General features: G+C 38.9%; 1 protein-coding gene across 3 annotated transcripts in view; it reads right to left on the bottom strand.

Moving 5' to 3' along the window:
- Window positions 1-22,113, bottom strand: part of SPOCK3 (SPARC (osteonectin), cwcv and kazal like domains proteoglycan 3) — a 177,948-nt gene that overhangs the window by 153,706 nt on the left and 2,129 nt on the right. The window lies entirely within an intron of this gene.

Genomic DNA, 22,113 nt, shown 5'->3' with positions numbered 1-22,113 from the left:
TACCAAGCACTGCTGCTCCCTTCTGCACAGCCAAGAACTAGCCAAACAGGTGAAAGGAGAATAGTGAAACAGGAGCCACAAATGATTTCCTTCTGTGAGCCACAAAAACAAACAAAGGTTGAGAAGAACATATAGCAATCATTGACCATAAAGGTACATAGTGGCCTGTGCTGCACTGCAGAAATTGAGAGGTGATGGTGTATGCCTATCTTCTACCTCAGTAATTTTGAATATGTATCAGCAAAGGTGTACACCTCTCAATGAACATATATCTCACACTTTAAGGACCAGTAGAACACCAGATATTGTGGTATTAAAAAGTCCATGTATTTCAATATTACAGAAATCCCATTTTTAAGATAGCAAAGATTTCATGGCTGGCCATTCTGAAATATAAGAGGTGTACTTTTTCCTTATCGTTATTTATTGTGGCAGTTATCTGAAAATGTTCTTCTTATAGCAGCTTCAGTTAGAAATGTGAAAAAGATTCACTCCAAGATTTTTTATCTCCATAATATATATCACAGTTAAGAACCAGCGAGAAAAAGGATTTATGTTGGCAGCTGGATAACAAAGATCATTAATTTCAGCTTGCAAAATACATCCAGTCATTGAGCAACTGTTCATCCTGAAAGCTTATCAGTACAACGACTAAAACTACAGTTGTTAGTAAAAGCTGTGACTGCTCGACTTATGTTGGATGAGTCATCATCTTTTTCACAATTAATTCAAAGTGAAAATATTCTTCCTTCCAATGTAGCAGTTCATCACTTGACAGAAGGTTTACTGAAAGACTGGCCCACAGTGGTAGATGTTCTCACACGTACTGAGAAGCAGGCCATCATTCTAGAATTACCAATGTCAGTCCTATTGTGCCCATTGTATCCTATAAATTTCATCTGTTCAGTTTTTCCATAGCTGAGCTCATCTGCCACTAGAATCAATCTACCAAACTGGTATCCAGATGTATCTGAAGAGTCCCTTTGCTCTTTTGAACATCAAACTGACACCTGAGCTATCATTTTATAGCTGAATGAATAAATAAGCTGACCACAAAAATGTACTGAAGATGCCAAAAAAAAGGTGCCATGTCACCTTTCCAAGAGGCTAGTAGACTAAAACAGTGATGGTCCAAAATACAGGAGAGGAGAATAAGAAAGCTGAATGCCACATTGCATAAATGTATAAACTATCTGCTGAGGATATACTAGAAATGCCATAATAAATATTGGCTTCAGAACTTAACATAACCATTACACACATCTGAATGACACAGGTAATGACACAAGAGATGTAATTAGTGTGCTGGCGCCATTTGGGTGCTGTGACGGAGGTGCATCATCATGGTGAGCCCTGTGTCAATGGGCACGTGCCAAAATGGTGCCCTGCCAGTGCAGTTAGGCATTGGAGCATGGGGACACTCAGCCCTTACCCTGCCCACAGGCTGACACTTTTCGCCAGTCTGTACAAGGCTAAAGGTGTTCCAAGATCCCTTTGTATACTGATTTTCCAGACTAACACAGCTGTGTCTTTGAATTCAACTAATATGCAGCTCATGTGCTCACAGCAAAACAAACACAATAACTGTATGCACCAATATACCTCAAGAAAAGCATGCTCTCACCTAGAAACAAAAAAATGAAAAAAGTATGAAACACAGTGTACCTTCCCTACAAAAGTCTAAGTTATTTACTTATTATATTTATTTTAAATATTTCTAAGCTACCACTTAGGGCAAATTCCTAATAGTAAAGCCAGTTACATAAATTTAAATCTTGATTATTACATGGAATCAGAATATCTAAATTGTAGATTTAAGCAGCAAGATACATGAAATATTAGATGAGCTCTTTCAAGATGATTTTCAATGGTATACTCAATGTTTTGAGCCTTCATTCTATCCCATATTTATCCTGCTTATCATAAAAAGCTATACATTTTCAGAAGTGACCAAGCAAACATTCTGATCCTACAACTTTTTTGTTTGAAGAATATTTATGATGGGAAACAATTATTATAATATTTGTACAACACCAATGAATATGTACATCACAAGCCAGTTAGCAGAGGGCTTTTATACAATACCAGCAAGAATTAAACAGTACCAACAAGTACAATACTGGCAATATCTTCAAGTATCTTAACTGCAAAATAAAAAACAAACAAAAAACACCTAGTTTCATATATAGACATCCAGCAGCTAGCAATACGACGTCAAATAGGATTGTATTTGTTCTGCTTGGCACTCTGTGTAGAAATAGCTAGAGCAATGCAATGCTGTTTCATTTCAGTGAGTGGCACACAGGAGAGCACTAATTAATGAACTGAAAATATGGGGGGAAAGCAAGCAAGGTTATATTTTGAATTGCCAGGCAATCCTTTTGAGGGGCCTGTTAAAACTAGAAACCCATAATGTAGAACAATAAATCTTAACATCATTTAAAATTTCTAAGCACATCTACCACAGAGGAAACCCATTGAGGAGTCATTTGAAGTTAGGCAGTCCGGTGCTACTTTTTGGTTGTCTTGCAACATCTTACTAATGATGCTCAGAATGTTATGTTATGAGTAAGTGATATTATGTGTATTCACTAAAATGTTATAATCATTTATGCCTGCTCAGAAAGGAAGATGAGCAAATACATTTAAAAATCCTATATACAATGTTTCAGAAATCAAACAAAAACTTTAGCAGGAGAAGGAGAACCAATTAAGCCCAAATGTCACAGATACATTTTCATTCCACATGTACAGTTAAGTCAGCAGCTGATAGAAGCAGCAGTAGCAGCAGCAGTTGCAAGAAGGCCAATAAATTGTAATGTGTCATGGAATTATGGATTATACATACCTAAACATAATTCTGAAATTCTAGTTACTGTGTCACTGAAGCCAACATGTTATCTTATGTGCATTTAGTATTAACAACATTAAGATTCATGAGGGACAAATCAGATCTCATTTTGTTACATGATTAGATAAGGGTTCATGGATTTTAAAAAATCATAAATAGCCAGGAAAGAGGGCCCAAAATAATGAATTTGATATTATACAGATTTGGGGCAGGAATACATGCATCAGTGCTTGCTGTCCACAACCACAGGAAAGCTACCATTTATATCACTGGAATCTTCTGATCATGAATGAAACAGGGAAAAGGTTAAGGATCAGTCCAAATCTGTCTCAGTTTGACCCCATACACTGCCTAATTTTGTTTCTAAAATCCTATACAGACTAAAATCCTGTCTAATTTGGAGATTAGACATGTGGAGATTATCTGATTATTATTTTTTTATATCAAAGGGACTCAGAAGTGGCAAAAATCCTTTGCAGATATTAATGAAATAGAATGTAAATTCTTTTGCATAATATTTATACTGACATAAAACAAAGTATGGTGATGGTAGAGAAGATTATCTCAACAAAACCCCACAAGTTCACTGGAATCCCAAAAACTGGTGTTTACCAACAGTAGATTCAGTCACTAATGGGTAAAGGAAATCACAAGCTAATGAACAACTGTATGCTAAGCAAAGAATAATGATATCTGGTTTTCTTTACCTACAGCAGCATACACACAGTGTAATAAATGAGTATTTCTCAATATTTTATTTTGATTTTTTAACAAAAGACATACATATAGATGTCTATGCACTCACCTAGTGCATAAACAAAACATTCACAAATACTATACAATATAGCAAACACATAGTAATACAATACCTACAATACAATACAAACAAATACAAACACTTAAATTAATACCATTACAAACAAAAACTGTCTTCCCACCCTCCAAATCAGACACAAATATTTTTAGAACTTACATGTACTTCTTCATTTTTGCTTACTCTATATTTCCACTTTTGCCAAATCAGCCTTCATAGATAAATCTCAGTATTGAAACCCCATAAATGTACGTAGGCCTTCTTTCCTATGTAAGAATAAAAGGTTCCCAGTCTTTCAAAAAAAAAAAAATCTGTCTTTTACCAAAATAGTTTGTCCATTCCAGCAATCTCTATCATCTTTAGTATCCATTCATCTTTAGATGGAATCTCCAGATTCTTCCAGTATTTTGCATACAAAAATCTAGCTGCCAAAATTTTGAAGTGCAGCACCTTAGAATTTAGCTCTTTGACCTGTTCATTTGGGATTCCCAATAAAAATAATTCTGTTATCAAATTAATTTTAGTTTTAAACACTACCTGCATCAACAACTGTATCTGTTTCCCGAATTTCTTAGCCTGATTACATGTCCACCACATGTACTAAAAGGACCCGTCATGTGCTTCACACTTCCAACATACGTTGTTTGTTGCTTTATACATTTTAGATAACCGTACAAACGTCAAATACCCTCTATACATGATCTTGACAATTTTTTCATTAGATTGAATATATTTAAAACCTTTTGCCCATATCTTTTCCCATTGTTCCAGATGGATATTGTAGCCAAAGTTCTGGGCTCATTTATAGATGAGACTTTCTCAAAGGGATGGTTAGTTATGAGTGTCAGTAATATGAAATGAAGGCTGCATCTACACTGCAGAATTAAAGGAATGTGACACCACTGCTATGGCTCAATGCTATGGAATCCTGGGATTTGTAGTTTTGTGAGATATTTAGCCTTCTCTGTTAGAGAACTGTTGCCACAACAAACTACAAATTCCAGGATTCCACAGGATGGAGCCATGGCAGTTAAAGTGGTGTAAAACTGAAGTAATTCTTTAGTGGGGCAGCATCTGAAGAAGTTCCAGGATCAGTCCACTCATGCCCTTAAGATATGTACAGTACTATTTAAAGGCTTAGCTGATGGGTTGCACTGTTGAGAAATGTAGGACATGTTGTCCTCTGTGGCATCCTGAGGTTTTCCTCTGTGCTGCAATGTTTTGCTTATTACAGGGCCTTGAATTTCTTTATGCCCAAAAGCCCACTTCCACACAAACTGGCCTTGTTAGTTCTGAAAGGGAATTTGGACAACCAGGGTTGTCTCCCCTCCACATACAGAGCATATGTGTCAGCATGACCTAGCAAACTGCACAGACAAGAAAACCCTCAAAACAAATCTCTTTAGTTGCTGAGAACAGAACAAATCCATGCTAACAAAGAGCCAATTTACATCATTAGTTGAGTGGCAGTTAAGTAACAGGCTTTCCATTCAAATGGCTTTCCATTCAAATGGCTTACCTCAAATGGCAGGTCCACTGATAGAATATTTGCAATCCTAAATTGAGTTGTAATAGCCACTTCACACAACTAAATCATCACTGCAGTGATATAAACCTTTACTACACTGATGTATTCATGATATATCAAATGAACCCAGGGCTCTGATGCAGAACAAAACAAGGAGGATTTAAAAAGGACTTGCTAATAAGATTTTCAATTAACATCACTAAAACAGGTTAAGTGATTTGTAATAGAAAGTTTAGAAAAGGTGAGCAAAACACAGTATAGGTTCTATTATTCGGTATTTTCCTACTTAGAAGGATGTGCAGGCATACCTATTAACAAAGTAGATGGGTTCCTGGGCATTACTTCTTTAACAGAAACTTTGATACCAGAGGCAGGAAAAAAAACAGAAAGAATGGGGATAGGTTCCTGCACCACAAGAAGAAGAGCAGCTTAAATATCATAGTCTCTGTTTAAAGACCTCCAAGGAAGGAGACTCCATCACACTCTGTTCCACTGTCCAACAGCCCTTACTGTCAGGAAGTTCTTCCTAACTTAGGTGGAGTGTCTTTTCCTGTAGCTTGCATCCATTGTTCTGGGTCCTGTTCTCTGGAGCAGCAGAAAACAAGCTTGCTCCCTCAATATGACATCCCTTCAAATATTTAAACATGGCTATCATATCACCTCTTACCAGGCTAAACATCCGCAGCTCCCTAAGTAATTCCTCATAGGACATGGTTTCCAGACCCTTCACCATTTTAGTCGCCCTCCTTTGGACACGCTCCAGTTTCTCAATGTCCTTTTTGAACTGTGGTACCCAGAACTGGACACAATATTCTAGGTGGGGCCTGACCAAAGCAGAATACAGTGGCACTATTACTTCTCTTGATCTAGACATTATACTTTTATTGATGCAGCCTAAAATTGCATTGGCCTTTTTAGTTGCCGCATCACACTGTTGACTCATGTTCAACTTGGACTCCGAGATCCCTTTTACATGTAGTCTTGTTCAGCGAGGTGTCGCCCATCCTATATCTGTGCATTTCATTTTTCCACCCTAAGTGCAGTACCTTACACTTCTCTGTGTTGAATTTCATTTTGTTAGCTTTGGCCCAGCTTTCTAGTCTATTCAGGTCATTTTGAATTTTGATCCTATCCTCTGGAGTATTAGCTATTCCTCCTAATTTGGTGTCATCTGAAATTTGGTAAGTATCTCCCAATTCTATCATCCAAGTCATTGATAAAGATGTTGAAAAGCACTGGGCCCAGGACAGAGCACTTCTCTCCAGGATGAAAAGGAGCCATCACTGAGTACCATTTGGATTCCGCCAGTCAACCAATTACAAATCCATATAACAGTTACCTTGTCTAGCCCACATTTTACAAGCTTGTTTGCAAGAATGTCATGGGAAACCTTGTCAAAGGCCTTACTGAAATCAAGATATACTATATCCACAGCATTCCCTTCATCTACCAAGCTGGTTATTTTATCAAAGAATGAGATAAGATTTGTCTGGCATGACTTGTTTCTCTGAAACCCATGTTGACTTTTTGTGATTATGGAATTACCTTCTAGATGTTCACAGACTGTCTGTTTAATTATCTGCTCTAGAATCTTTCCTGGTATTAATGTCAGACTAACTGGATGATAATTGTTGGAATCCTCTTTTTTCCCTTATTGAAGATGAGGACAACATTTGCTCTCCTCCAGTCTACTGGGACTTTTTCTGTTCTCCAGGAGTTCTCAAAGATTATTGCCAATGGCTCCGATATTACATTTGTCAGTTCTTTTAATACACTTGGATATAATTCATCTGGTCCTGGAGACTTAAATTCATTTAGATTAACAAGGTATTCCTGCACTATCTTTTTGCTTATTCTGTGCTGAAATTCCCCTATTCTCTGCTCCATTATCCTCAGGTTGAGCACCCTTTTCCTTTTCTGAGAAGACTAACGCAAAGAAGGTGTTGAGTAATTCTGCCTTTTCTCTGTCTTCTGTTAGCATTTTGCCATCTTTTCCATGCAGTGGCCCCACCATTTCCTTTTTCTTCCTTTTGCTGCGGACATATATATATATATATATATATATATATATATATATATATATATATATCCCTTTTATTGTTTTAAACTTCTCTAGCAAGCCTGAGTTCATTCTGTGCTTTAGCTTTTCTGACTTTACCCCTACACGTGCCAGCTATTTGTTTGAATTCCTCTGTGGTGATTTCCCCATTTTTCCATTGTTCCATTTAAAACTTAAGCTCAGTTGAAAGTTCCTTAGTCCTGGTTCCTTGAGACACCTCCCATTTTTCTTTCACACTGGAACTGTTTTAAATTGTGCCTTCAGTATCTCCTTTTTGAGAAACTCCCATCCATCCTGAACTCCCTTTTCTTTTAGTATTCCTGACCATGGGATCACACCTAGTATTTCTCTAAGTTTACTAAAATCAGCTTTCTTAAAGTCTAGAATGTGTGTCTCACTATGCCTAACTTCTTCTTTCCACTGTATAACAAACTCCAGGAGAACATGGTCACTTCCACCTAATGATCCCACCACTTGCACCCCATTAACCAAGTCATCCTTGTTGGTTAGGATCAGATCTGAAATAGCTGACCCCCTTGTTGCCTCTTCCACCTTTTGGACCATGAAATTGTCTTCCAGGCAAGTGAGAAATTTGCTAGACCTTGAAGATTTGGCTGAGTTTGAATTCCAGCAAATATCAGGATAGTTGAAGTCACTCTCCTTTCTGAGTGTGTAGTCATCTGTTCTAGAAAGGCACCATCAAATTCCCCCATCTGACTTGGGGGTCTGTAGTAGACTCCCACCATAACATCCTTGTTGTTTCCCTTGCCTTTAATTTTTATCCAAATGCTCTCCACCTGGCTTCCATGACTGATGTCCTGGATCTCTTCACTGGTGTAAATATCTCTGACATATAGTGCTATTCCTCCTCCTTTCCTGTTTGGTCTATTTCTCTTAAAAAGGTTATACCTCTCTATTCCTACATTCCAATCATGAGACTCATCCCACCAGGTTCCAGTGAAGCCTATTATATCATATTTGCTTTGTTATCCTATGAGTTTATCTTGCTTATTTTCCATGCTCTGTGCATTAGTGTAGAGACATCGCAGCCCATGGGTCTTATTTACTTGCTGCCTGTGCAAGTTTTTTTGCCTCCCACTGTTGGGTCTTTGCACTGTTTATCTTGTTTCCACTATGCCAGTTTGACTATTTTCTCCATCCTTTTTGCCTTCCATAATATTATCTCCCTCCCCTATGTAATTCAGTTTAAAGCCCTCCTGATCAAATTCTTGAGACTGTTGGCAAAAACATTTCTTCCAGCTGGCATGAGATGCAACCCATCCATTACAAGAAGTCCCTCCTCATGGAACCACAGCCCATGATCCAAGAATCCAAATAATTCTTGGTGGCACCATCTGCGGAGCCAGTTGTTTACATCTGCTATTTTCCTCTCCCTTCCTGGACCGTGCCCTTCAACTGGCAGAAGAGACGAAATGACAACTTGTGCATCCATTTCTTTGGGCTTCCTACCAAGAGCCTCATAATCCCTTCTGATGTTCTGAAGGCTGTGTCTTGCAGTATCATTGGTTCCCACATGGACCAAAAGGAAGGAGTATTGGTCAGTAGGCTTGACCACTCTTGCCAGCCTGTCTATCACATCATGGATCTTTTCCCCAGGGAGACAACACACTTCTCAAGACATCTTGTCTGGCCTACAAATCACTGCTTCTGTACTCCTCAGCAAGGAGTCCCCCACTATGACCACATGCCTCCTCCAAGGCTTAGCAGTGGCTGTTCCTCTGGTGGAACTCTCAGGTTTCCCTGCTCTGTGCCTGAAGTCTGTCCATCCTGCTCTTCCTCATCCTCCTTGATAAGGGAAAGAGCTTCAAATCTATTCCCTAGCTGCGAGCTCCCAGAACAATCCCTTATTAACCTAGTTCTCTGTGTGACATTCCTCCAGCTGTGTGCTTCCTGTCTATGTGAAGTGACCTCCTCCGCCCCAGCAACTTCCTATGTGTGGTCCTTGTCCAAGACCATTCATTCCGTTCTGTCCAGGAAATCCTCTTACTCCCTAATATGCTGAAATGTAGCTACTCTGGACTCAAGCTGCTGGACCTTCTCCTCCAAGAGGGCTACCAACTTGCATTTGATGCATGTGAAGTTCTCCACATCTGTAGGCAAGAAGGCAAACATCCCACAAGTGTTGCAGGTGACTGCAGCAGTTCCGTCAGTGTCCATAGTGAGAAGTCTTAAGTAATCACTGAAACAATATGTATCAGAAGACTGTGGAACTAAAGCAGGGGTAGGCAACCTGCGGCCCGCGGGCCGGATGTGGCCCGGTGAGGCCTTGGGACCGGCCCCAGCCCGGTCCTGCCGCCGATTGCCGCCGGGGCCTTTGGGTGGCAATTGTCTATAGAAGCCTCAGAAACATGCATTTATATTAACATTTTTTTAAAAATCAGCAAATTTTTTCGTGTGTCCTCCATTTTTTTTTAAAAAGTGTCTTCCATTTGAAAATTTTGTCCTACATTTGTCCTGGTTTATTTATATATTTAATTTTTTTTTAATTATTTAATTATTTATTTTTTGGCTTCGGCCCCCCAGTTGTCTGAGGGACAGCAACCCGGCCCCCGGCTCAAAAAGGTTGCCTACCCCTGAACTAAAGATATGCACATGTGAAATGAAACAAGCCAGTCAGGTAATCCTTGCATGAGTGGACAAAAACACTTTGAAACTTCTAAAGAAGGGCGGGGTACAGACCGCCGCCGCCAGTAGGTCCACGGGGGAGCCGGAGCTTTCACACGGCCCGACTCCCGCGTGGACCGAAAAAGAAGCTCCAAAATGGAGCTTCTTTTTCCGTCGCGTTTGCGACGTAGCGAGGCGCCAGGGGCGCGCTCGCTACGTCACAAGTGGCACGACGCGTACGGACGCTCAGCGTCCGATACGCAAAGATGGCGCCGGCCATGTAGAAGGGCCGGCACCATCTTGTACGGACGGAGTCCGTACTAGGCCCAGGGGCGTCTATAAGAGACGCCCCTTTTTTAAAATGGGACGTCCGGAGGACGTCCCAAATGGCGGTGCAGAAAGCACCAAGGTTTCTTCCAAACTGCATCCAGGGATATATATTTTTCTTTCACAAATATCAGTTTTTCTTATCCTTTACATTTTGCTGGGCAGACTTATAAATCTATCCTTTTTAATACAGTACATTGGGAATACCTGGTGAAGCAGGTTTATCTGCTGCCCTCTCCATCTCTCTCTCTGTCTCAATCTCTCCTTTTTTTCTGTTCATATATGCTCAATAAGGGATTCTGGAGGTAGCTGCTGTTTGGCTTGCTTACTGTATGCCAACATGCAGAGCTACAGTAGGATCTGTTATATCAGAATCCCATTCTTTTCCAATTGAAAGTTTATTGCATTGTTTACTGCAGACATGCTGTTGCTGAAAATCTGTGTTTCTCTAGCTATCTTTCATCATCTTCCCAGTGTTGATGTGACTAAAAAACAAAAAACTTCCAGCTACAAAGAGGAGATGGAAGAAGAGGGCTCGGTGGCAGTAAAAAAAACTTTTCATAAAAAGGAGGTTCTTTCTCAGAGACTGTGTTAACTGAGATGTGCCTGTACTGTAGTTCAAATCATTTATCAGTAGCCACCTCATTCAGCAGCAAGTCAGTGCTGTGAGCTATGATACGAAAGCAAAACAAACTGGCCATTTTTTTTTAATTATTAAAATTATTTCTCATGTTCAAAGAACCTAAATTTATTATTAAATGCCCAACATAAATACCATTCCATACAGCAAGGTCACCAGAACTTTAAAATGAATAAGAGAAAGCTATGGACTTCTGAAAGAAACAAAGTCTGAGCATTAAACCATACCACATTTCTGTTTCATCTCTGTCTCTTTCCAGTTCATTTATATATAAAACAAGAAAAAAGGTCTGCTGCCACTACCTATTCATACATCACATAGCTATTTATAATAGCTACAGTATAATAGGCACACATGGTAAAAGTCAATTCCAATAAGATTAAAGGCATAAGACTAGGCTAATGGTGGGTAGCCATATCCACAGAGCAACTTATGACAAGTAAAACAAAGATTATTAAAAAGGTGATAAAGACAAGATGAAACAGTTATCTCCTTTACCTAAGATTACAAGGCTAATCTAAAGAAAAACATATTAATGTTCTTCTAATTCTGAAATATCCAGCAGTATAATCAGCTTCTCTTGCTAAAGCTGTCTATGACCAATAAATCTTTTTCTGCTTTTCATTTCTTAGATCAATCTGTTTGAAAACTACATGAATCCACCCCAGATATTTCATTTTCTTTTTTTCTCCAAACCTTATATACTAGCTCAACCAAGAAATTAGTGATAATAAAGGAATTTACAGAGATCAGAGTCATTCAGTTTCTAGATTTCTAGATAAACATATAAAGACTACTTTCAAAGTTGATATATTTTATTTGACTCAGAATTTCTCTACACCCTATATAATAATAATAATAATAATAATAATAATAATAATAATAATAATATTTATATGCCGCCCAATCACTGGGAATCTGGGCAGCTTACAACAGAGGAATAATACAAAGTAAGCAATAACAATAAACATGAAATAAAAAGAGATATAACATAGCCACATATTTAGGGTTGCCATAAGTCAGGACCTCCAAACTGGGATAAATGTAGGACAAATGTAGGACAACATTTTCAAATGGAGGACGCTCAAAAAAATTGATGGTTTTTTTTAAAAAAAAAATCATATAAATGCATGTTTCTTAGGCATGATAAAAATGGAGGACATTTGGCATTATTCCTAGACAGATGGCAGAAATGTGCTTCCCTTTCTGGCCAAAAACCAGAAGAGGAGGAAGAGTGGAAGAAGCAGAGGAGGAGGAAGAAGAGGAGGAGGAGGAGGGGTAAAGGAGGAGGAGGAAGAAGAGGAAGTAGAGGAAGAAAAAGGGGAGGAAGAGGGGAAGGATGAGGTGGAGAAGAAGAGGTGGAGAAGAAGAGGAGGAGGAGGAAAAAGAGGAAGAAGAAGAGGAAAAAGAGGAGGAAGAAGAGGAGGAGGAGGAGAGGAGACAGAAGAAGAGGAGGAGGAGAAAGAAGAAGAAAGGCTCTTTTCCCTGCCTTGAAGCCTCCCTGGCCAGCGGAGGAAGCTTCAAGGCAGGGAGAAAAGGGTCTCCCCAAGGCGAGACCCTTCGTCCCTGCCTTGAAGCCTCCGTGGCCAGCGGGGAAAGCGGCAAGGGAGGGGAAAAGGGCCTTGCCGAGGCGAGACCCTTTCCCCTGGCCCTCCCAGGCCGCCTCCCTGGCTGGCGGAGGAGGCCAAGCAGGGAACAAGCCTTGCTGAGGCGAGGCTCTTTTCCCTGCCTGGTGTCGGTAGGGGGCTGGGGGTTCCCGGGGGCGGGGCCAAACTGGGCCAGGACCATGTGGCCATGCCCCAAACCGGGAAAGTCCCGCCCCCAGGCAGGATATGGCAACCCTACGCATATTGAACAATAACAATAAATTAAGATCACAATCAACAATAACCGTAAATAACAAAAACAAAATATTTAGCAAATCAACAGCAGCAAATTAAACAACAAAATACATAGCAGTTAATAAAGCAAAACAAGTGAAAGGAAAAACTAACAATAAACATTCCTTGCAATTAAATAATTAAAACTGTTAACTCCATAATTGGAAGGGTCAAAGGGATGAGAAATATAAAGCCTTGGTTCTGGCACTCATTATAATACAACAGAACATCTCATAGTGTCAGTGCGTGAAACTATTTGCTTCTTTAATAACATTACTGCTGAATAAAACAGACATTCTGTCACATGTCAAAGCTTAGATTATAAACAAGCAAATTTGCAATAAAAAGTGCAAGTCTATTTCTGCTGTGTAAACAACAAGGTTTTTTAAAAAGTTTTTATCCAGTATGTTTTCAAAGAAGGAATAATGGCAGTCTAATAGTAGATGCTCACCTACTCACTCACTGACACTATGAGATGTTCTGCTGTTTTATAATGAGTGCCAGAACCAAGGCTTTATATTTCTCATCCCTTTGACCCTTCCAATTATGGAGTCAACAGTTTCAACAATGACTATTAAGGGCCCCTTGCATTTCTGTTTTCTTGCTGGAGACTAGATTGGTTCTTCAATCTACTGACTATATAAAATTAGTATCTTGGGGAAGAACATAACCAGGAATACAAATGGTTTCATAGCAACTGAACCAAAGGATTTCATCGAGGATACAGCAGGACTATGATCAAGGTCAAAAAGATTGTACTTGTCCTCCCATAGCAGAGGTCACTCTGCTGATAGCATTTTAAGCATAATCTTTTTTATTTCTGTTTTTCTTCAGCTATTGTGTTAATGGATGTATTCGTCAGCCAAATAATCTATTGGCACATAGGTTGCTAATAAAATCAAAAAGCCAAAGTAACTCCTGCACAGCTAATGAACAGATAAGTTCAACAACACAGCCTGATGGGTCCTATCTAAAATACTCTAGACCAAAGTGCAGTAACACTTGAAATTGTTACAAGGGAAGGAAGTGTATTTTAATTTACCATACCTGGTCATTTTGATACAAAGTCTTAGGATCCCAATGACCTGTTCTTCCCAGCTGATTTCAACACAAACATCCAATGATGAAGCCTATGCATACATTAATGTATTAACAGTAGGGGCTTTTAACTGTATCTTTCTTGGTTATTAAACTTTAATACTAGGCCAACATAAGGGCCAAAGCAGAGAAATGTTATGAATGGCTCACTAAAGAATCCATTCCTTAAAAAGTGGTTCTTATTGAACTGGTTCTTACTGAGGAACTGTAGCTTTCCCAGTATTGCCTGGTTCTCAGGTTGAAGACAAGTAAAAGAAAATCTGTAGCAGTACAACTGAAACAGTTTCAGCACTCTAAAAAAGGACATATGCACACATAAGGGAAACTTATGCACATGAATGTCCCTAACAAGATACAACCCTTTTTTACTTTACTTTTAATTTACTTAAATATTTGGAACCCACAGTACTTTCCTCAACCATTAAGTGATGGATGTTCTTAACTATGGCTGCATCTACACTAAAGAATTAATGCAGTTTGACATTGCGTTAATTGCCATGGTGCCATGGAATTCTAGGATTTGTAGTTTTGTGAGATATTCCACTTTCTCTCTCAAAGCTCTGGTTCCACAACAAATTACAAATCCAAGGATTTTATTGGATGGAGGCATGGCAGTTAGTGGTCTCAGATGCATTATTTCTGAACTATGGCAGCAACCAATGGCAAAAGGTTCCAGTTTGAAAGATAGAGTAACAGTGCTCTTCGCAGCCATACAATGGCAGATACAGTGTCTAATGCAATCACTAGTAGCACTTTCAGTCTTCCCTCCTTAGATGGATCTAATTCCCAAAGGTGTACAACTTTGTTTCAATGTTTTGATGTATCACATTTAAGATAAAGCTTGATACAGTATGTTCATTTATTACTCAATAAACATGGAATTTCAATAATATAATTGACACAAGTAGAAAGAGATGTTACAGAAGTTGGTAGGATTTTGCTTGTCACTTAGCAATGCTTCCCTATAGCTGTGCTTCACCAACGCAGGAACATGAAATTTTAAAAGCCACTATGTTGTAATAATACAAGATATTACATGTTCAGCTGAGCAGAGATATGTACAAAGATTAATGAAATGTGCACAAGAATATTATTGCTGTGTGCCTTCAAGTTGTTTCTGACTTATGGCAACCCTAAGGTGAACCTATCATGGAGTTTTCTTGGCAAGGTTCTTCGGAGAAGGTTTGCCAGCACCATCCTCTGATGCTGAGAGAGTGTGACTCCCACAAGTTCACCCAGTGGGTTTACATAGCCAAACCAGGATTGGAACTCTGGTCTGCAGAGTCATAGTCCAATGCTCAAACCACATCACCATGCTGGCTCTCATATAAAGAGCAATTAGAAATATGGACAAGACATAAAACAAGGCTGAATTTGGATCACCAAAACCATTTTTTAATTAAAGAGACTCACCATGGTAGGACCCAATTACTTCAAAATACCATGTTCCTTAATACAAGTATTTACAATAGCATTAAGCACCATACTAGATACAATTATACATGTTGCTCCATTTTGTGTTATTTGGAGTTTTCAAAAACAGAAGTCACATACTACATGAAAGGCCAATCAATGTCTGCTTAATCTGTTGTGTGGCCACTCAGAATATTCCCACCCCTTTTTCGTCTTGAAGGGGGGGGGGGAGAATGGAAAGATATAACAATTCTGAATCTCTGAACACAGGAAGCTGCCATTGGTCAATTTGGCCTAGTATCATCAACTCAGAGTTACTTTTGGCTAGGAGTCTTCAAAAGCCCTCCATGAAGATCCCTGGTACTCTCTACCAAGTATTAAACCAGCCTAGGCCTACCTGGCTTCTGAAATCATACAAAAGCAGATATATTCGGGGTGGCACAGTCACAATTCTTGCCCATGCAGGTGGAAAGGCAGCTTGGGAGATGGGGAAGGGCTGAGCAGAGAAAATGGCTGCCAAGGAAAGAGGTAAACCGGAGCTAGGTAAACTGTAGACCTCTACAAGTTGTTGAACTCCACTTCCCATTGGCCCCAGCCAGTCTGATTAATGGTAAAACCTGACTATCCAAATCATGAACATCCAAAGAGCTAAAGGTTCTCCATAGCTGGATTAAACACATCTTTATATTTGCAACTAAGCTTAACCTGATGACATTCTTGGCTGGTTTCAAGTTTTCTTTTTAAAGTGTTAACCTGCTTCTCCCCACCCCCTGTCTAATCTCACTGTCTATTGCAATTATGTGCAGTAAGTACTCAAAAATATAGTCAGTGTGTACTCAAAAATATAGCCAGTGAGTACTCAAAAATATATCTTTTCAGCTGTTTCACAGGAAAACATAGTCTTTCTTTCCCCCAACAGTTACACTACATTGTCTCAAAAGCACTTTTAAAAAGTAAAAATAACTCATAAATCAGATTGTTGATAAGGTAATACACATTCTTTCATGTTTACACCAGTCAGTGGATCTGATTTAATGATTAAGCCCATTTAATCCATGGCAACATAACAGACAAAGTTGAAACAATGCAGTATGAAACCAACATTAAGTTTAAGACATTCCTGATTATGAACAATTATTTCTGAACTGCTCTTTATTCCCTTTCATTGTGTTCTAAATCACCCCTGGAAAGCTGAGCCAATGAGCCAGAAGTCAGGGTCATTATCTTACACATTAATCAATCCTGTCAGTTAACTCCTGGGTTAAGCCGTTAAATACTTCTTTACACACCAGAATTACCTCTTAAACAGACAGGATTTTCCCTCTATTTTACAGAAAGCATACTTGTCATGCAATTCACTGCTGTTTAAACACCCTAAATCCTCTCTGCACTTGAAAAGAACAAAGTTGTATAGAAATGAAACTGAATAATCAGGTCAGAACAGCATAAATGGAAAGTTTTGTGTTGGGATTTCAAAATATATCTTTCAGATCCTCACTCTCCAAACTAAAAGCTGAGACTGATGCAATCTTAATCATTTATTTCAGAATAGCCCTAAAAGATTTTAAGTTATCTTGACTTCTCAGCTACCATTTCAAATTTAGTTGTTTCTAGGTGGTAGAATAACTCCATCTTCTCCCATTCAAGCATTTCTCATTCAAGTTTTCTTTGTCAAATGAACCTAAGTGCAATATGATTACAGTGAATCCAGATATTAGTAAGCATTAGTAAGCTATCTCCTTTAGTGGCGGATATAATCACCATCCTAATACATCATTTTGTGAGAGAAACCACTAACAGCTCAACAGGTGGGGCTTATCTACAGTGCTACAGTGTTACAACACCAATAAAAAATGCTACCTGGTGAACTTGTGCCCGTCAAATGCCATGTAATAGGTTTTGTCAAAAGAAAATGCAGTAATCCCAGGTATTAGGTTTTATCCATTTATTGACTTCCCTCTAGTCCTCCTTCACCCAGCCTGTTATTCTCACAATCAATGAAAGTGACATGGTCCCTTGAAAATTACTGATTATACTGCATAGACAAATGTTTATGAAGAAATCTAACAATTTAATCCTGGCCCTCTCTAATCAAATGTAAACAACATTGAATTCAGTAGGTCTTTTTCCAGGGAAGGTGAATATTAAATTTCATCACTGTTCTTAGAGGAACGCATAGAAAAGACTGCTTCCAAATACTTTAATAAAAATTGTGTGTGTGTGCCCTCAAGTTGCCTGTCGAATTATGCCAACCCCATAAATTTCATAGGGTTTTCTTAGGCAAGGAATACTCAGGAGGTGGTTTTGTCACTTCCCTCCTTAGAAATATAGCCTACAGCACCTGGCATTAATTGGCCATCTTCCGTCCTAGAACCAGAGCTGATCCTAGTTAGCTTCCAAGATCAGATGAAATCTGTGTATTTAGAATATTTAGGCCACCCTTAAAATGAAATAAACATTTTTTCCTTTGTTTTTCACCAGGATAAGCTGCCTGCCTTGCATAAAAAATTAGTAACCTTACAATATTCTATTCTATCCTATTTCTTTATTCACTTTTTTCTCCCAAAGCTGGGGCACAAGGTAGCCTACCAAATCAAAGTACACTGCATTCACTTCTTCATTTTACAAGATGATGCATTGTGAACATGCCATCAACATATGATGTTTACATAACATGATCAGGTACACACTTAGAAGAATGCTAAACAGACCTATCACTACAATGATTTGACAAAGAGTCCCACATCCCTAGAGTAATTACATACAGCTTCACTAGAAAGTTTCAAACATCCAGTTCTGCACCATAAAGTCAAGGTCCTTTCCAATTCTATGATTTAAAATGTCACTGGCAGTTCAGAAGAAATAGCACAGGCATACATTACTTACGAGAGCACTTGAAAGAAAAGTGACATTGAAAAACTATTAAAGGAACTTGTTGAAGTCCCACACAAAACTTGTCGAAGTCTTACACAAAGCATGTCTTATGGAATTGAAAATTATGTTACCAAAGCAATTAAACAGTTTAGAGAATGGGAAATGAGATTTTTTACAGATGTAAGAAATGACAGAAGAGCTTCTAACAGATCCCTTTGAATTTCCAATTTCTTTCCTTCTCTTTCTGGGAGATGGAAAGAGGTTTACTAAAAACTCATTTGTTAACACATGTTAAAAGCTTTGTACATGTAAATCTATCTCCAATGTCCTATGTTTTGCAACACTGTAGAATACCAATCGATATGCTCAATTAATTACCACTCAACTGCAACAAATAATATATACAGTGGATCCTTGTTATACGCTGGGGTTTGGTTCCAAGATCCCCCGTGTATAACAAAATCCGTGTATGCTCAAGTCCCATTAAGTATAATGACATAGCAAAATGGTGTCCCTAATAAAAAATGGAACATCAAGGTAAATTTATACTTTTTGGAACATTTTCAAACCGTGTATGCTTGAATCCGTGTATAAAAAATCTGTGTATAAGAAGGGCTGACTGTACTCACTTGACAGACTATATAGTAAAATCTATTTTCACGCATTTTTCATTTTAAAAAAAATGAGAAAAACACTTTGGATATTGTTTCAGAGTCCAGTCCCTTTCTCAGTAGAAGGCTCACTGTGATGAAAACAAGAATAGTATGCAGACTGATGTATTTTGTTTTTCTTAACTATAGTTGTATGAATTAAAAAGCAGAACACTATGTTACTGTGCACTATGAAAGCGAATAGATTCCTAACTGCAAATTTATTTATTGTGCATTCATAAAATAACTATAATCTGAAGTGTGGACATAGATGGGATGTGGTGGCTAAAGTTAACACACTGACTCTATTGACAGCAAGACTGGAAGGTTGGCAGTTTGAGGTCCGGGTGCAGCTTGGTGGGGTGAGCTCCTATCACTAGTCCCAGCTTCTGCTAACCTAGCAGTCTGAAAGGATGCAGATGCAAGTAGATAAATAGGTACCACTTTGGTGGGAAGGTAAACAGCATTCTGTGCAATCATGCTGGCCATGTAATCATAGAGTAGCCTCAGACAATGCTGGCTCTTTGGCTTCGTAACAGAGATGAGCACCACTCCCTATGGTCGGACACAACTTGACAACCTTGTCAATGGAGAATGCCTTAACCTTACCTTTATGGCAGAGATAAGCTGTTATTAAATATTGCTCTTGATGTATTTATCCCAAACAACTCCTATTCCATTTTTCCATGATTTGTAACCTCAAGATACTTGGTATCTGCTGGGGTTTGGTTCCAGGGAAAGACACATAGACACACACCCTGTGAATACCAAAATCCATGGATGCTCAATCCCACTGCATAGTAGACCATGGTGCAGTAAAATAGCGTCCTTTTATATACAATGGCAAAATCAAGGTTTGCTTTTTGGAATTTTTAAAAAATATTTTCAAACCATGGATGGTTGAATCTGTGGATATGGAGGGCTAATTCTATCATGTTCTTGATTTGGGTTTGTCCTCACTGTAAAAAAGTACATAAGTGAGGTCTCATCTTAATGTTCTCTTGCAATATTAATTCTGCAGCTTTCAAAAGAAAAATCCCTACTAGCCTAAGACAGACCAAAACTTCTAAAAAAAAGATGCCTCTTAAGAGGATGATAAAATATTGAACTACACCCTCAATAAAAAGAAGTTTGGATCACATCATGTGCAAGGGAAACAGAAGAGAACAGCTTACTAGAGGTTTCTGAAATATTAACCAAAACAATAAAGCAGATCAACTGTAGAAAATGAAAGGTGGCAAACTTTTCATAATAAACTCTTACTTTCTCAAGGAGACGGGCTAACTACCAAAATACTAGCATATGCTATATTAACATTTTCTCAGCAGTTCAAACAAAAAGTTTCATAGAGTACAAAATTCATTAAGATGCAAAGTACATTAAGCCTTCCGCTTCTGTTTTTCTTGATGACACAATAATTTCAGCTACACTTATATCAATGCAACCTTTTAGGCTTGAAAAAATGGGTTCAGGTGATTATTTTATATAACATAATACAAACAAAATATGTTGTTCCTGTTGTTTTGTTTCCAAAACATGGTTTTCTGAACATGGACTGACAATACTCTTTTCTGTAGAGATGTTCAAAAAGAAATCCTACTATCTTTGGTACAATTGCATCTGAAGAAGACAAAACTTCATGCTACCAACTTCTTTCTTTCAGTTAGTCTCAAAGGTGCTATACTATCTCTCTACATATCTTTGGTACAGTTTACTCCCTAGTAAATTGAGGCTGCAACAATCCAATGTACTCTTACTTTGAAGTAAACTTCATTGAATGCTATAGAACTTATTTCCAATGAACAATGCATAGATTAGGTTGTAAAGGACAAAGTTGTCTCCATAAAAAAAAACTTTAAACAAGTATTTAAATATTCAAAAGGCAAGAAAACTTCTTTTTAATCCATCATGAAAAGGTAACATGAAAACCATCCATTTTGCTTTGGTGGGATGCTTGAATTTTGGTGGGATGCTTGAGTTTTAAAAGTTCCAGATGTAGTCTTATGATATCTTACTAAAAAGACTGAAGGAAATAGATGTGCGTGCCTTCCCCCACTCCTTTTATTGTTTCATTCAGAAGCATTTTTTGCACTGACTTAACTGAATTCTTAAGACTGAGCACTCACCTAACTCTGTTCTTGTGCTGGCCCCATCTGATCAGACCAAAAGCAGGATGGGAAAATGCAGTTATAGACTGTTTTCCTGTTTCATACATGCTGGGGTTTTTTGCAATTTAGCCGCTACCTTCCACAGAACCAAAGAAACATTTTGTAACCATCCCTCTGTACCTAACCCACATTGCCCTCTTTCAGCTTTGCCATTGTGTGCCTTCAAGTCGGTTTCAGACTTATGACAAACCTAAAGCAGACCTATCACAGGAAGTTGGCAATTTACAGAATACAGATCCCGAGACAGAAGAACACTGTGATGAGAGATGACCAACTAACTGCAGCAAATTCTGCCACAGACTCAGCTTACATTCAACTAAAACCAATGCATCTTTCCCCTGGGCCTTGACTTTAGAGAGCCATCCCTTGTACCTTTCAAACTACCCCATTCTTTCTTTTTTCTGTGATTATTCTTGGGGGTGGGGGGTGTTTGTTTTGATGTGTTTTTTCCAGGTGACTGAAGCTGCATAGAAATCTTGGGGCAACTTGCACCTCTCTTTGCGGAGGGTCACTCAGCAGAAAGACGACCGCTTAACCCTTTCAGCACCATTTCCATTCCCTGGACCTCTGACTTTGAAGGCTGGCATTCAACCTCTAGTCCTCTGCTTGCACAAAGAAGGATGGGGTGGGAAAGTGCACCCACTCCCCACTTTTCTTTTCTTTTCTTTCTCTCTTCCAGAGCTCACAGCACATCACCATCAATCAGGGGCCTTTTATTCATTCTCAGGCATCCAAGTCTTCCAAAGTAGCATTGTCTCTTGTTCCCCTCCCCTCCTGCTGCTCTCGCTTTCACGGAGCCATTAAAACATCGGATCGATCCTTACACTAACTTACACTAATCAGTAACAGCCTTTCGCTGGCCACGCAAGAAAACCTTTTGCAACCCTACCCAACCCTTCCATTGCCCCAGTGGGCATCCATTTTACAGCTGGTGGGGGGAGAGAAACCTCACTGCCTTTCCTTTTGCCACACATACCCCAGTGGGCATCCATTTTTACAACTTGGGGAGAGACTTCATTGCCTTTCCTTTTGCCACACATACTGCAAAGGGCATCCATTTTTACAACTTGGGGAGGGACCTCATTACCATTCCTTTTTCCACATATACCCCAGTTGGCACCCACTTTTATGATTTGGGGACAGACCTCACTGCCTTTCCTATTTCCACCTCCTCCAGTGGGCACCC

The sequence above is a fragment of the Sceloporus undulatus genome, chromosome 5, assembly GCF_019175285.1.
Source record: "Sceloporus undulatus isolate JIND9_A2432 ecotype Alabama chromosome 5, SceUnd_v1.1, whole genome shotgun sequence".
Taxonomy (NCBI): domain Eukaryota; kingdom Metazoa; phylum Chordata; class Lepidosauria; order Squamata; family Phrynosomatidae; genus Sceloporus; species Sceloporus undulatus.
The sequence above is the reverse complement of the archived record's forward strand: the minus strand, read 5'-3'. Positions and strand labels throughout refer to the sequence as shown.